Source organism: Monodelphis domestica, chromosome 8 (assembly GCF_027887165.1).
Source record: "Monodelphis domestica isolate mMonDom1 chromosome 8, mMonDom1.pri, whole genome shotgun sequence".
Taxonomy (NCBI): Eukaryota; Metazoa; Chordata; class Mammalia; order Didelphimorphia; family Didelphidae; genus Monodelphis; species Monodelphis domestica.
In genome coordinates, this window is record NC_077234.1 from 68,971,197 (window position 1) to 68,985,772 (window position 14,576).

Genomic DNA, 14,576 nt, shown 5'->3' on the forward strand with positions numbered 1-14,576 from the left:
ATTGAGGTTAAAAGAAATAAGGATCTTGACGGTGTGCTGTATGTATTGACTCCACTGAAATGTCATTGTTTATTCAATTTCTGTTGTAAGATGACTGAATTAGATCACTCAAGAAGACAATCTTGTCAATGACGTGGATCTTGCTGAAGTAGCCCCCAAACTGATACATTGTAATAGATAGATATTTCTGAGGGTGTATTGATTGATATCCTATATGACTAATGGATCAACTTTTGCTTACCCTCCTCTTATTTTCCTCCCTCTTCCAGCCTCCCTTCTTCCCCTCTTCAGAAACCTTTCAGCTTCCCCTCCCCCTTCTTTCTCCTTCAATTCACTCAGGGTGAATTATGATGCTTTATAGAAAAATACTCTTTTCTCTTCTTTTCTCAAGTAAGGGTTTATTTGGGGAAGACAGGACAAGGATGGAGGGTAAAGTAAAAGGGATAGGGTTTTTCCTATTCTCTACAGGTAGCCTTAGCTATCTATATACAATATCTATCTATTACAACATCAATAGGTCAGGGAAAAGAATGCTCTAAAATTCATGAGGCCCAGTTCAGTTGACATAAGCCTTAGTAAAATTCTATGAACATAATAGGCATTAAATATATATTTACTAGTGGATATCAATCAGATAAATCAGACTGTTAAGTAAATCAATTGCCATTTTTCAATTCATTGCACTACAATTATTAAGCACTTACTATGTACCAAGTAAGTTAGATCCTAGAAATAGAAAGACAAGTGATACAGTTCTTGCCTTTAGAGAGTTTTCATTCTTTTGAGACAGACAAGGTCTGATATATATCAGACCTTGTCTGTCTCAAAAAGATGAAATATATATATATATATATATATATATATATATATATATATACACGTATAAGAAATAAGGGAATTTGGGTGGAGAAGACATTAGAGGAACTGGGTTTCATGTAGATATTGCTTGAACTGAGCCTTGAAGGAATGTAGGAATTCATAACTTGCCTCAATGATACTTTCATCCTTCAAAAGGTAGAGGAACCACTGATTGTTGTTGTTGTTCTGTCATGTCTGACTCTTTGTGACCCCATGGACCATAGCACACCAAGTCCTTCTATGCTCTACTATCTCCACAATCTGCTGTAGCTCATGTTTGTTGCTTCCATGACACTATTTCATCCACTGATGTCTCCTTCTGCTTTTGCCTCTAGTCTTTGCTGACATTGAAGTCTTCTCCAATGAGCCTGTCTTCTTGTGATATGGTCAAAGTATTCAAATTTAGGTTTCAGTGTTTGAACTTCCAATGAATAATCTGAATTAATTTCTTTAAGTATTGGCTGATTTGATCCCCTTGCTATCCAAGGGATTCTCAAAAATCTTCTCCAGTCTCATAATTCAAATGTTGACTCTGTATACTCAGCTTTCCTTATAATCCAACTCTCACAGTCCTACATTGCTACTAGAAAAAAAAAAACCACATAATTTTGACTAGACAGAGTCTTTTTGGTATGGTAATTTCTTTCCTTTTTAGTATGCTGGCCAGATTTGCCATAGCTTTTCTTCTAAGGAGCAAGTATCTTATAATAGGATGTTCTATTTGCAAGACTGTTGTTCTTGAAATTGGTTTTTTGGGGGAGGGGAGATGTTATTTTATTTTTCCTTTTTTTTTTGTTATTTCCATGGTTTAGCAGTGTCTAGCATATAATAAGCACTTAAAATGCTTGTACTTGCTGTATACACTTTATTTCTGGAGCTGATTCTCATGAATAGGAAGGAATTGGTTCCTGAGGATGGAAATGAAGGAAATCTTAAGAGAAACTGACCATTTCACCTTTAAGGCATTTCATAAAGAAAGAGAAGAAAACTTGATATGGTGTAATATATGCCCAAGATTTGCAGAGAATAGATTTTAAATGTGTTCTAATAAAGGAGAGATAGGATTCCTAAATGAAACTCTCCAGTAGAAAGTTCTGACTATAAATAGAAACATTTTAGATGAGGAAGGAAAGGGGTAGGGACTCTTCAAAGAGATCACTACACAAGGAACTCTCCAACAATTTGAATTTTAAAAGATACAAATTGAATTTTGAGGCAAGGTCTTAGAGGATTCATTCATTCATTCATTCATTCATTCATTTATTTTAGTGTGACTAACAAGTGTAGGAGTATTTTGCAAAGGGAAAAGTTCAGAATGAGTTAAGGAAGGCTCAGAATAACAAAAAAAGGGGGGGGTTAAGTAGTTTGGAGGGAAAAAAGAGGAACAAATTAGGGAGAATGAGATTAAGAAAACTATTTCAGAGAAAAGGCATATTTGCTCAGGCCTTTTTTTTCTGCCAGGGAGATCTTTTGAAGTGAAAAGACAGAACAAAAATGACCAATGGTGGTTTGGTGCACAGAATGCAGAGATGGTAGATAATATTACTGTCCTTGATGATTTCAAATGACCTGATTGAGATGACCAGAACTTCAACAAATTGGCAAATGTAATGATCAATGTTTTCTGACATGGAAGAAAAGAAAAGGAAGGAAGGAAGGAAGGAAGGAAGGAAGGAAGGAAGGAAGGAAGGAAGGAAGGAAGGAAGGAAGGAAGGAAGGAAGGAAGGAAGGAAGGAAGGAAGGAGGAAGGAAGGAAGGAAGGAAGGAAGGAAGGAAGGAAGGAAGGAAGGAAAGAAGGAAGGAAGGAAGGAAGGAAGGAAGGAAGGAAGGAAGGAAGGAAGGAAGGAAGGAAGGAAGGAAGGAAGGAAGGAAGGAAGGAAGGAAGGAAGGAAGGAAGGAAGGAAGGAAGGAAGGAAGGAAGGAGGGAGGGAAGGAAGGAAGAGAGATAGAGGAAGAAAGAAACAGAAACAGAAAAAAAAGGACTGAAGCACTGATTGACACTAACATAATAAAAGTCTCATGTGTTGTTTATTTAGACTAATGACTTTGTGGTATAAGATGATTAAAGGGTTAAAGACTGCCAACAATAAGGTGATCACTCACTGTTCACTTTATCAGCCAATATGTTCTGCCTCCAGGTAACCAAAATCATGTTACAGCTTTATTTTATATGTCGATATCCCTATAGATTTATGACCTCATTGATGTGGGTACTCCTTCCAATGAGGAAGATCTCAATCCAGCACATTTGTTGTAACTCATGCCTATATCTTCCCAGTAACCTGTCACAATAAGTCAACCCAGTGTGCTAGGAACACAGTTCATGGATAAAATATTTTACTACAATCTAGGTTAAATATTCAATAATACATATTTAGTCATATAGAATATACAGACTTTCACAACTAGATACATTGGAATCTTTATCATAGCTTCATATCTATGAAACATCAAGAGATCTAGAAGAAGATTCCTAGAATGTTTGTTGGAACTAGGGTCAGAATTCAGATCAAAACATACTATTTTTCACTTTAGTTTATTTGTGTTTTTATTTTGGGGTTTGTGGTCTATATGAGTATTCTCTTACAATAATGAACAATATAGAAGTATGTTTTGAATGATAATACATATATAACTCAGATCAAATTATTTACCATCTCATGGAGGAGGCAGGGAAGCAAGATGGAGAAAATTTGGATCTTATAAGTTCAGAAAACCTATGTTGAAAATTGTTATTACATGTAATTGGAAAAATAAAATATTTTTTGCAAAAGGAATCACACAGGATGAGAAGAAAGAACTAGACAAGGAAAAAAGGAAGATATGGGTTCAGATCCCATTGCAAACCCTTAATAGCTATGTAAACCAAAGCAAGGCACTCACCTTTTCTCTCCCTCCATTTCCTCATCCATAAAATGAAGAGATTCAACTCTAAGATTCCTTTCAACTCTAAATCTATGATCCTTATATCACTGCAAGAAGTAACCATATTACCCACTCAGGTTATGATTAGATGAAATTGACTGACATCATAAATTATGGATGTACTCACAATTAGTTAATTGCTTACACAGTCACTGTATAAATTTCTCAAGACTGTAACTAATTATAACAAGTAGATTGTATTTTCTATTGTGAAGCAGCATAATGAGAAATGCCCAGAAACTCCTAGTTGTTGGGTTAGTCCTTCTGCTCTAAGGTACATATTAGCTTATTATGGAACATTAGATGGCTCTATTTGCAACTTAGATAAAATGAATTGACATATTGTGTAGGATTCCAAGATGTGCTTATAACATTGGTTTGGGTTTAATTGTGGGGTTTTTTTTCTTTTTTGGTCTCTGATATTAATTAATGGTGAGGTTTAAAGAAATGAGACAATTGTCCTCAAATATTCTCTATTCCAAGGCAGCAGAGAAGTAAGAGACACATGGCACCACTGCCACACTTACACAATTCCAAACCTCTTAAATAATTACTTGGGACTTCTGGGTAGGCATGGTGGCAGTCTAGATGTGGGACACTTCCTCTCCTCAGCACACACTGACAAAGACCACCTCAAAAGATCTTAAAAATCATTTTCAGAGGAACAGAGGAACTGTACAGTAGGGTACAGCATTGGAGGTATGTGGGATTGGGACATTTCCAAACTATAAGAGGGTGGAAAAGCTTCCACACAAATGTGAACCAATCCACCCTCCCCTAACCCACCTATGGAGCCAGAGCCAGAGCCAGCACATGCCAGAACCAGAGTCAGAGCGAGGGGTACCTCTAGAGTGAGCAACGGACACCTCTATGTCCTTGGGAGCTGACTAGGACTGCCAGGGACCTACCCCTGAAAGCAGCTAGACAGGAAATCCCAGCACGCATGAGGGAGCACAGACCTTAGGTGCTCAGAGCCAGCGTGCCCACTAGAACCAGCGAGTGAGCAAGGAGTACCTCTAGAGTGAGCAAGGGGCATTTCTAGGTCCTTGGGAGCTGACTAGGACTGCAGGGGACCTACACCTGAAACCAGCCAGACCAGAAACCCAGGCAGGCAGGGGAACTCAGACCTTGGATGCCCCTGGGAAGATAGCAGAGAGAAGACCTCAAAGGACTGCGGAGATTCAAGAGCTTGCCTCAGGCAAAATCCTTGTTCCTTAACTCCATACACAAAGAACCTGCCCAGCTCACTCAGATTTCTGACTAAAAAGGGAAGGAAAAACATACATGGAGATGGCTAATTGTGCACAGAAGCCTCAAATTCCTTATTAAAAAAAAAAAAGACAGTGACCCTTGAGAATTTTTACGGAGGAAAAACCCAGGCTAGAGAGGAAATACTGGATGAAATTCAAACAAAGGCAAAACCTTCTTAAAAAAAAAAGGAAATTGTCCACAAGCCATGGAAGAATTTCAATTGGAGCTTATAAAAAATATGGAAGGCTTCTGGCAAAAGAAATGGGAAATGGTTCAAAAAAAATGAAGAAATCATAGCTGAATGCCAAAAGATTAAAGCAGAAAACCAAGTGATTATAATAGAAAATTAGGCCTTAAGGACCAGAATTGAGCAACTGGAAACCAATGATATTGCAAAACAGCAAGAATTAATAAAGCAAAGTCAAAAGAATGACAAAATAGAAGAAAACATAAAATATCTCACTAACAAGGTGAAAGATCAGGAAAATAGAGGAAGGAGAGACAATTTGAGAACCATTGGCCTACCTGAAAAGACAGAAATAAAAAGAAACCCTGACACCATACTATAAGAGATCATCAAAGAAAACTGCCCTGAAGTTCTTGAACAAGGGGGCAAAATAGACATTTAAAGAGTTCACAGAATACTCTCTACACTAAATCCCCCCCAAAAAAACATACAGAAATGTAATTGCCAAATTCCAGAGCTTTTAAGCTAAGTAGAAAATTCTACAAGAAGCCAAAAAGAGGAAATTCAGATACTAAGGAGCACCAATCAGTATCACACAAGACCTGGTAGCTTCCACACCAAAGGACCACAAGGCCTGGAACATGATATTCAGAAAGGCAAGAGAACTGGGTCTTCAACCAAGAATCACCTATCCATCAAAACTGACTATATACTTCCAGGGGAAAGAATGGGCATTCAACAAAATAAAAGATTTCCAAGTATTTGTAAAGAAAAGACCAGAACTAAATGGAAAGTCTGACACCCAAACACAAAGATCAAGAGAAACATGAAAAGGTAAATATGAAAGAAAGGGAAAAGGAGAAAAAAATTTTATTCAAACTCTCTTCTTTAAGGGCTACAATTAGATCAAATTATATATATATATATATATATATATATATATATATATATACATATATAAACATATATGTATATATATATTAATATATGGTGAAAATGTTATTTGGAACTCTCAAAAATGTTTTCATTATTATAGAAAATAGAAGAATCATTCACAGAAAAAGATTGGGGCATTAAGGGCTATAAAATGATATGCAAAAAAGAAAAGAAAAAGAAAAAGGGTAGGCGGGAATCAATGATGGTACCAAGAGATACTTGAAAAAATAAAATAAATAGAATAATGTTTCTCACACAAAGATACACATGGGAAGGGGAGGGGAAGAATACTATTATAAGAGGGAGAGGAAGAGAGTGCTAATAGGTAATACTTGATCATTACTCTCAGGGAAATCAATTCTGAGAGGGAAGAACATCTAGATCCATTGGGATCTTGAAGTCTATCTTATCCTACAGGGTAAAGAAGAAGAGAAAACTAAGGGGGGTAGTGCAAAAAAGGGAGGGAAGGAGAGGGGGGAGGGAACTTAAAAGACCCTAAAAAAACAAGAAGGGAACAAAAAGGGAGGGGCCAGAAAGGGAAGCATATTAAGGGAGGGGAATAGGGAGATGGACTAAAAGTAAACCACTGGGTTAAAAGGATATAGCAAAACACAAAAGGAAAGAACTAGGAGAAGATATCAAAATGCTAGGGAATTCAAAAGTGACAATCATAACTTTCAACATGAATGGGATGAACTCACCCATAAAATGTAGAGTAATAGGAGAGTGGATTAGAATCCAGAATCCTACCATATGTTGTGTACAAGAAACATACTTGAAGCGGATAGATACTCACAAGCTCAGAATTAAAGGTTGGAGCAAGACCTATTGGGCCTCAAATGATAGAAAGAAGGCAGGAGTTGCAATCATGATATCAGACAAAGCCAAAGTAAAAATAGACCTGATTAAAAGGGATAGGGAAGGTAAATACATCCTGATAAAAGGGAGAATAGATAATGAGGAAATAACACTAATCAACATGTATGCACGAAATAGTATAGCATCTTTAGCTATAATTTATATATTTTATGGAGACCTGAACCTACCACTACCACATTTAGATAATTCAAATAAAAAAATAAACCAGAAAGAAGTAGAAGATGTGAATGAAATCTTAGAAAAATTAGAGTTAATAGATATATGGAAAAAAATAAATAGGGACAAAAAGGAATACACCTTCTTTTCAGCAGCACATGGTTCATTCACAAGGATTGACCATATACTAGTTCATAGAAACATGGCATACAAATGCAGAAAAGCAGAAATAATGAATGCAACCTTCTCAGATCACGAGGCAATAAAAATAATGACCAGTAAGGGTACATAGAGAGCCAAATCAAAAATTAATTGGAAATTAAATAATATGATTCTCCAAAATAGGCTAATTAGAGAACAAGTCATAGAAACAATTAATAATTTCATTGAAGAAAATGACAATGATGAGACATTCTTTCAAACTCTATGGGATTCAGCCAAAGCAGTACTCAGGGGAATTTTTTTATCCTTGAGTTCATATATTAACAAATTAGGGATAGCAGAGGTCAATGAATTGGACATGCAAATCAAAAAACTTGAAAGTGAACAAATTAAAACCCCAGAAGAAAACCACATTAGACATCCTAAAAATTAAGGGAGAAATTAATAAAGTTGAAAGTGATAGAACTATTGAACTAATAAATAAGACTAGAAGTTGGTAATTTGAAAAAACAAACAAAATAGACAAAATATTGGTCAAACTAGTAAAAAAGAGGAAAGAAGAAAACAAAATTAATAGTATCATGGATGGAAAGGGAGATCTCACCTCCAATGAAGAGAAAACTAAAACAATCATTAAAAATGGTTTTGCCCAATTATATGGCATAAATATGCCAATCTAGGTGATATGGATGAACATTTACAAAAAATTATTTTGCCTAGATTAATAGAAGAAGAAATAGAATTCTTAAATAATCCCATATCACAAAAAGAAATCTAACAGGCCATCAAAGAACTCCCTAAGAAAAAATCCCCAGGGCCAGATGGATTCACAAGTGAATTCTATCAAACATTCAAAGAACAGCTAATTCCAATACTATAGAAACTATTTGACAAAATAAGCAAAGAGGGAGTTCTACCAAATTCCTTTTATGACACAAATATAGTACAGATTCCAAAGCTAGTCAGGTCAAAAATGGAGAAAGAAAACTGCAGACCAATCTCCCTAATGAATATAGATGTAAAAATCTTAAATAGGATACTAGCAAGAAGACTCCAGCAAGTGATCACGAGGGTTATTCACTATGATCAGGTAGGATTTATAACAAGAATGCAAGGATGGTTCAATATTAGGAAAACCATCCATATAATTGACCATATTAACAAGCAAACTGACAAAAAAATCACATGATGATCGCAATATATGCATAAAGAGTCTTTGACAAAATACAACACTCATTCTCATTGAAAATGCTAGAAAGTATAGGAATAGAAGGGTCTTTCTTAAAAATAATAAACAGTATCTATCTAAAACCATCAGCCAACATCATCTACAATGGGGATAAACTAGATGCATTCCCAATAAGATCAGGAGTGAAACAACGATGCCTATTATCACCTCTATTGTTTAACATTGTACTAGAAATACTAGTAGTAGCAATTAAAGAAGAAAAAGAAATTGAAGGTATTAAAACTGGCAATGAGGAGACCAAGCTATCACTCTTTGTGGATGATATGATGGTCTACTTAAAGAATCCTAGAGAATCAACTAAAAAGCTAGTTGAACTAATCAACAACTTTAGCAAAGTTGGAGGATACCAAATAAATCCACATAAATCATCATCATTTCTATATATCTCCAACACAACTCAGAAGGAAGAATTAGAAGGAGAAATTCTATTCAAAATCGCCTTAGACAATAAAAAATACTTAGGAATCTATCTGCCGAGACAAACATAGGAACTATATGTACACAACTACAAAAAACTTTCCACCCAACTAAAACTAGATCTGAGCAATTGGAAAACTATTAACTGCTCATGGGTAGGACGAGCTAACATAATAAAAATGACCATCCTACCCAAATTAATTTACTTATTTAGTGCCATACCCATTGAACTTCCAAAAAACGTTTTACTGAATTAGAAAAAAAAAATAAAAACATTCATTTAGAAGAACAAAAGATCAAGGATATCCAGAGAAATAATGAAAAAGAAATACAAAGGAAGGTGGCCTTGCAGTACCAGATCTCAAATTATATTATAAAGCAGGGGTGATCAAAATAATTTTGTACTGGCTAAGAGACCGAAAGGAGGATCAGTGGAATAGACTTGGGGTAAGTGACCTCAGCAAGACAGTCTATGACAAGCCCAAAGATCCCAGCTTTTGGGACAAAAATCCAGTATTTGGTAAAAACCGCTGGGAAAACTGGAAGACCGTATGGGAGAGATTAGGCTTGGATCAACACCTCACACCCTACACCAAGATAAATTCAGAATGGATGAATGACTTGAACATAAAGAAGGAAACTATAAATAAATTAGGTGAACACAGAATAGTATACCTGTCAGACCTTTGGGAAGGGAAAGATTTTTAAGCCAAGCAAGACTTAGAAAGAGTCACAAAATGTAAAATAAATACTTTTGACTACATCAAATTAAAAAGTTTTTGTACAAACAAAACCAATGTAACCAAAATCAGAAGGGAAATAACAAACTGGGAAACAATCTTCATAATAAAAACCTCTGACAAAGGTCTAATTACTCAAATTTACAAGGAGATAAATCAATTGTACAAAAAAATCAAGCCATTCTCCAATTGAGAAATGGGCAAGGGACATGAATAGACAATTTTCAGTTAAAGAAATCAAAACTATTAATAAGCACATGAAAAAGTGTTCCAAATCTCTGATAATCAGAGAGATGCAAATCAAAACAACTCTGAGGTATCACCTCACACCTAGCAGCTTGGGTAACATTACAGCAACAGAAATTAATGAATGCTTGAGGGTGATATGGCAAAGTTGGGACATTAATGCATTGCTGACGGAGTTGTGAATTGATCCAACCATTCTGGAGAGCAATTTGGAACTATGCCCAAAGAGCACTAAAAGACTGTCTGCCATAGCACTGCTAGGTTTATACCTCAAAGAGATAATAAGGAAAAAGACTTGTAAAAAAATATTCATAGCTGCACTCTTTGTGGTGGCCAAAAACTGGAAAATGAGGGGATGCCCTTCAATTGGGGAATGGCTGAACAAATTGTGGTATATGTTGGTGATGGAATACTATTGTGCTAAAAGGGATAATAAAGTGGAGGAATTCCATGGAGACTGGAACAACCTCCAGGAAGTGATGCAGAGCGAAAGGAGCAGAACCAGGAAAACATTGTACACAGAGACTGATACATTGTGGTACAATCAAAGGTGATGGACTTCTCCATTAGTGTCAATGCAATGTCTTTGAACAATCTGCAGGGATCTAAAAAACACTATCCACAAGCAGAAGATAAACTGTGGGAGTAAAAACACCAATGAAAAGCTACTGCTTGACTACAGGGGTGGAGGGGATATGACTGAGGAGAGACTCTAAATGAACACTCTAATGCAAATACCAACAACATGGAAATGGGTTTGAATCAAGAGCACATGTGATACCAGGTGGAATTGCGCGTGGGCTATGGGAGAGGTGGGGAGGGGGAGGGAAGAAAAGAAAATGATCTTTGTTTCCAATGAATAATGTTTGGAAATGACCAAATAAAAATTAAAAAAAAAGAAAAGAAAAAAAGAAAGAAGAGAGGAGAAATGAAAAATGTATAGTAGTAAAAAAAAAAAATCTAATAGTCCTTGTAATGGAAAGAATACACTAGGAATTGAGGAATTCAGGTTCTACTTCTCTTTCCTTAAATAGTTGTGTCACCCCAAGTAAGTCATGTTTCCTCTCTTGACACTCAGTTTCTCTTTTATAAAAGGAGACAATTGAACTAAATAGCCTATGCTTTGACATTCTGTAACATCTTTGCTGTAGTAATTATTTCATTATTCTTGGTATTACCTAGGTTCAAGCATGGAGTATTTGCGTAAAACTTTTCTCATGGGTGGAAGGAATACTGACTTGATTTTGTGTAATTTCTTGAAGTGTGGAGTTAGCACAAGAACTTGGGAGAGGAAAAATTTTATTCCTTCCTTAAGAAAACCATATAAGTGTTCCCAGAGATATTATATGGAGAAAAAGAATAGATTTGAGAAGGTGGTTCTAAAAAAGGGAAGCTAGACCTTCAACATGTCCCTGATTCCTAATTTTCCTCCTGCTGCCTTTTTTCAAAAGCCAGTAAACCATTTGAACAGATTTTCCAGTAAGGGAGGAACACTTGACCTCTTGGGTCTTTTCATGGTCTCTGTTAAGCTCTCCTCATCAGGGAATGAGGCTCAATCCTCAGGACAGAAGAAGAAAAAGAGAATGTTTGACTCTGAGATGTTCTGTCCTAGGATCTGTATGCAATTTTATTTTTATGAGTTTGACCCTAAACATTGTTGGTAAATGAACAACAACAAGAAGAATACATATACAGCTTCTGCCCTCACGCAGAGTGATAAATGTCCCAGAATAATCATCAGAAAAATTATATGCCATGTTTAAGTGTGGGAAAGGTAAAAAAGTATGACTTGAAAGAATAGAAAAATTTAGAGAGTGGAGAAAAAACATCATGAAGGAGGTGGCAATTGATAAAAATTGGATCTTGGTCTTGATAAAAAAAAAATAAAGGCTTTAACAGTGATCAGGGAAAATCTTGGTTGAGGTGAAATAACTTATTCTAGATCAAAGGAACAAATACCCCCCAGTGGAAAAGCCCAACCACTATTTATTTTCTAATAAATTTTAATCTGTATAACATTTCTGATTTCTGTTTGCTATTGGTTCAGATAAATGGTTTTATTTGCTATTCATTATTAGTGATAGTCTTTTGGATAAATATTATTTCCTGGAAAGAGGTCAAGCCCACAAATGTAAGCTTGGGGAACACTTTCTCCTTTAAATAATGGAGACCAGAAAATAATTTTAACCTAAAAAGTTATTCTCCTTGGTAAACAGTATTTGGAGGGGAGATAGACAGAAATTGTTCATCTAGTATCTCTCATTTATAAGTGAACACCTTAAACAACATTACAGTACCTTCTCCTGTTTTCCTCTACACAGAAATAAAAGTCTCCTATGGAGATAAAAAGACAAAATTTTTAGATTCATGGCTACCCATGATCTACATTAGATGACTGATGAGGACATATACATAAACTTCATGGGTAATACCCACCTTCCAATTGCTTCAGGATTCTCATGACAGCCAATTGATCCAAAGATCAGGTCAATTAAAGTGCCAGCAAACACTGTCAAAACCTTTTGCCCAAAATTCTTGGTCCTTCCCAAATGGTGAGCTCTCAAACAGACTTAAATTGGAGTAATTGGTCTCATACTAACAAGAGGAGTAAAGGAGCCTCAAAGGACTAACTACAATACAAAATTTGAATGTCTAGGCAAATCAGAATGTTGGTGACCTCTCTCCCTACCCTGCTATAATACCCAGGAAGTCAACTGCAACTCCTGTCAAATGCTGCTAATGATCCTTTTCTCAATAAACTCTTTAATAAATACTCTCCTCTCTCTCCATGACTCCTGATCTTAAATCTTTAGGAAAATGAAAAGGCTGGAAATTTTTACTTTAAATGATGCTTTTAAAATAATTAATAGTGTCAATCATTCTAGCATACCTGGTAATATGAATCAACTTCTGGAAGAAAAGGCTAACAGCTAGGTTTGATGACAGTTTCTATGCTTTTCTTTCAAGTTTGACTATGGTTCTAAAGTGTCAGGACAATTCCTCATTTGGTGAAATCACTTGCATGTTCAATGCACCATCATCTCTATAGGGTAAGATATTTGTATTTTTAATGGCTTTGCCTCACCCATAATTCCATTTTTCCTTCAAGCTTAGGTTATTGTTCTATTACACATACTACTTCTTCTACAGACATATTCTGATGGGTGATAGGAATAGAACCCAAAGGAAAAATTGTATGTATCCTTTTTTGATATTGAAGGCACAAAATAGTCAAAGCTAACATTGCTCACACATAACAGAATTATCTAAGTGGGGATCTAAAGCCCTGTCCTGATGATACACATCCAAAGGAAGCCAAAGTGTTGGCCCATGTTCAAATCCTCAGGAGCCTCAAGAGAGCTCTAAGGAATTAGAATTATATCCATTAAGGCTCAGTCTACACATGTCAAATGAAGTGAAGGATTGAAACAAGTGTTCAAATAATTTAATGAAATCAACCTTTGGTTTCAGTTATTGCCATTTTTCAAGAGGAAAACACTTGTGATGTTTTCCATTCATATTTTTCTTATTTTTTTCTTCCCTAAATCATTTTAATTGTCTCTGTTTTCTTCTTGTATTTTTAATAGAAATACAGTAGTTGAGAATTATTCTGTACCTGCCTCCCCAGCTGAAATACTTTCTTCCCTATTAAAAATCTTATTTAAAGGCTCAGCTGAGTTGCCACATCTTTCATGAAGTTGTTCTTCATTCTCTCAATTCTTCTACTTTCTCAAATCACACTTCTTTAACCTCTTATACACACTAAAATATGGTATGCGATTTTTCTGATAGTTATTCTGGGGCATTTATCTCACTACTAGGCTGTAAGCTGCTTGGGGGAAGAAGCTGTGCATTTATTTGTTTTGTTTTTTAAACCCTTACCTTCCATCTTAGAAATCAATTATGTATATTGATTCTGAGGCAAAAGAGTGGTGGGGGCTAGCCAAGAGGACTTAAGTGACTTGCCCAGGGTCACACAGCTATGAAATATCTGAGGTCGAATTTGAACCCAAGAACTCCAGTCTCTAGGGTCGTCTTCCAATCCCCTGAGCCACCTAGCTGCCACCTATGCATATGTTTTTAACCTGTCACTCTAGCACCTTGTGCACAGAAGGTACTTAAAATATATGTTGGTTTTGTTATGATCCTGTTATTTTATGAGTGGTTGGTCTTGAATATATCAATTGGTGGTGGTCACCAGAGATTTAATTACTCAATCCCAAAATGAATTACTGAAGTAAAATGGAATTTATAGTAGTTTTACTTACAATAGAGGGAACATATTGAGGAATGAGAGAGAGAAAACTCCAGTTTCCTCTGAGCCAGGTAGAAATTCTGAGGCCCTAATCAGGGAAAAGAGTCTCAAGATGATGGGTCTTTCTTGGATGTTCACACCTCCAGAAAGGTGGGGTCACTAAGTCAGCCTTTCACTCATCAACAGTGACCATCTAAAAGGAAAGCAATCTGAGGTCACCTGCATGAGCTCCTCCAGGGGTTCAGTTCCAAAGCCAAGTTCAAGTGTCTGTCTTCCAGAATCTCCTCAAGTGTCTGTCTTCCCTCCAGTGATCCT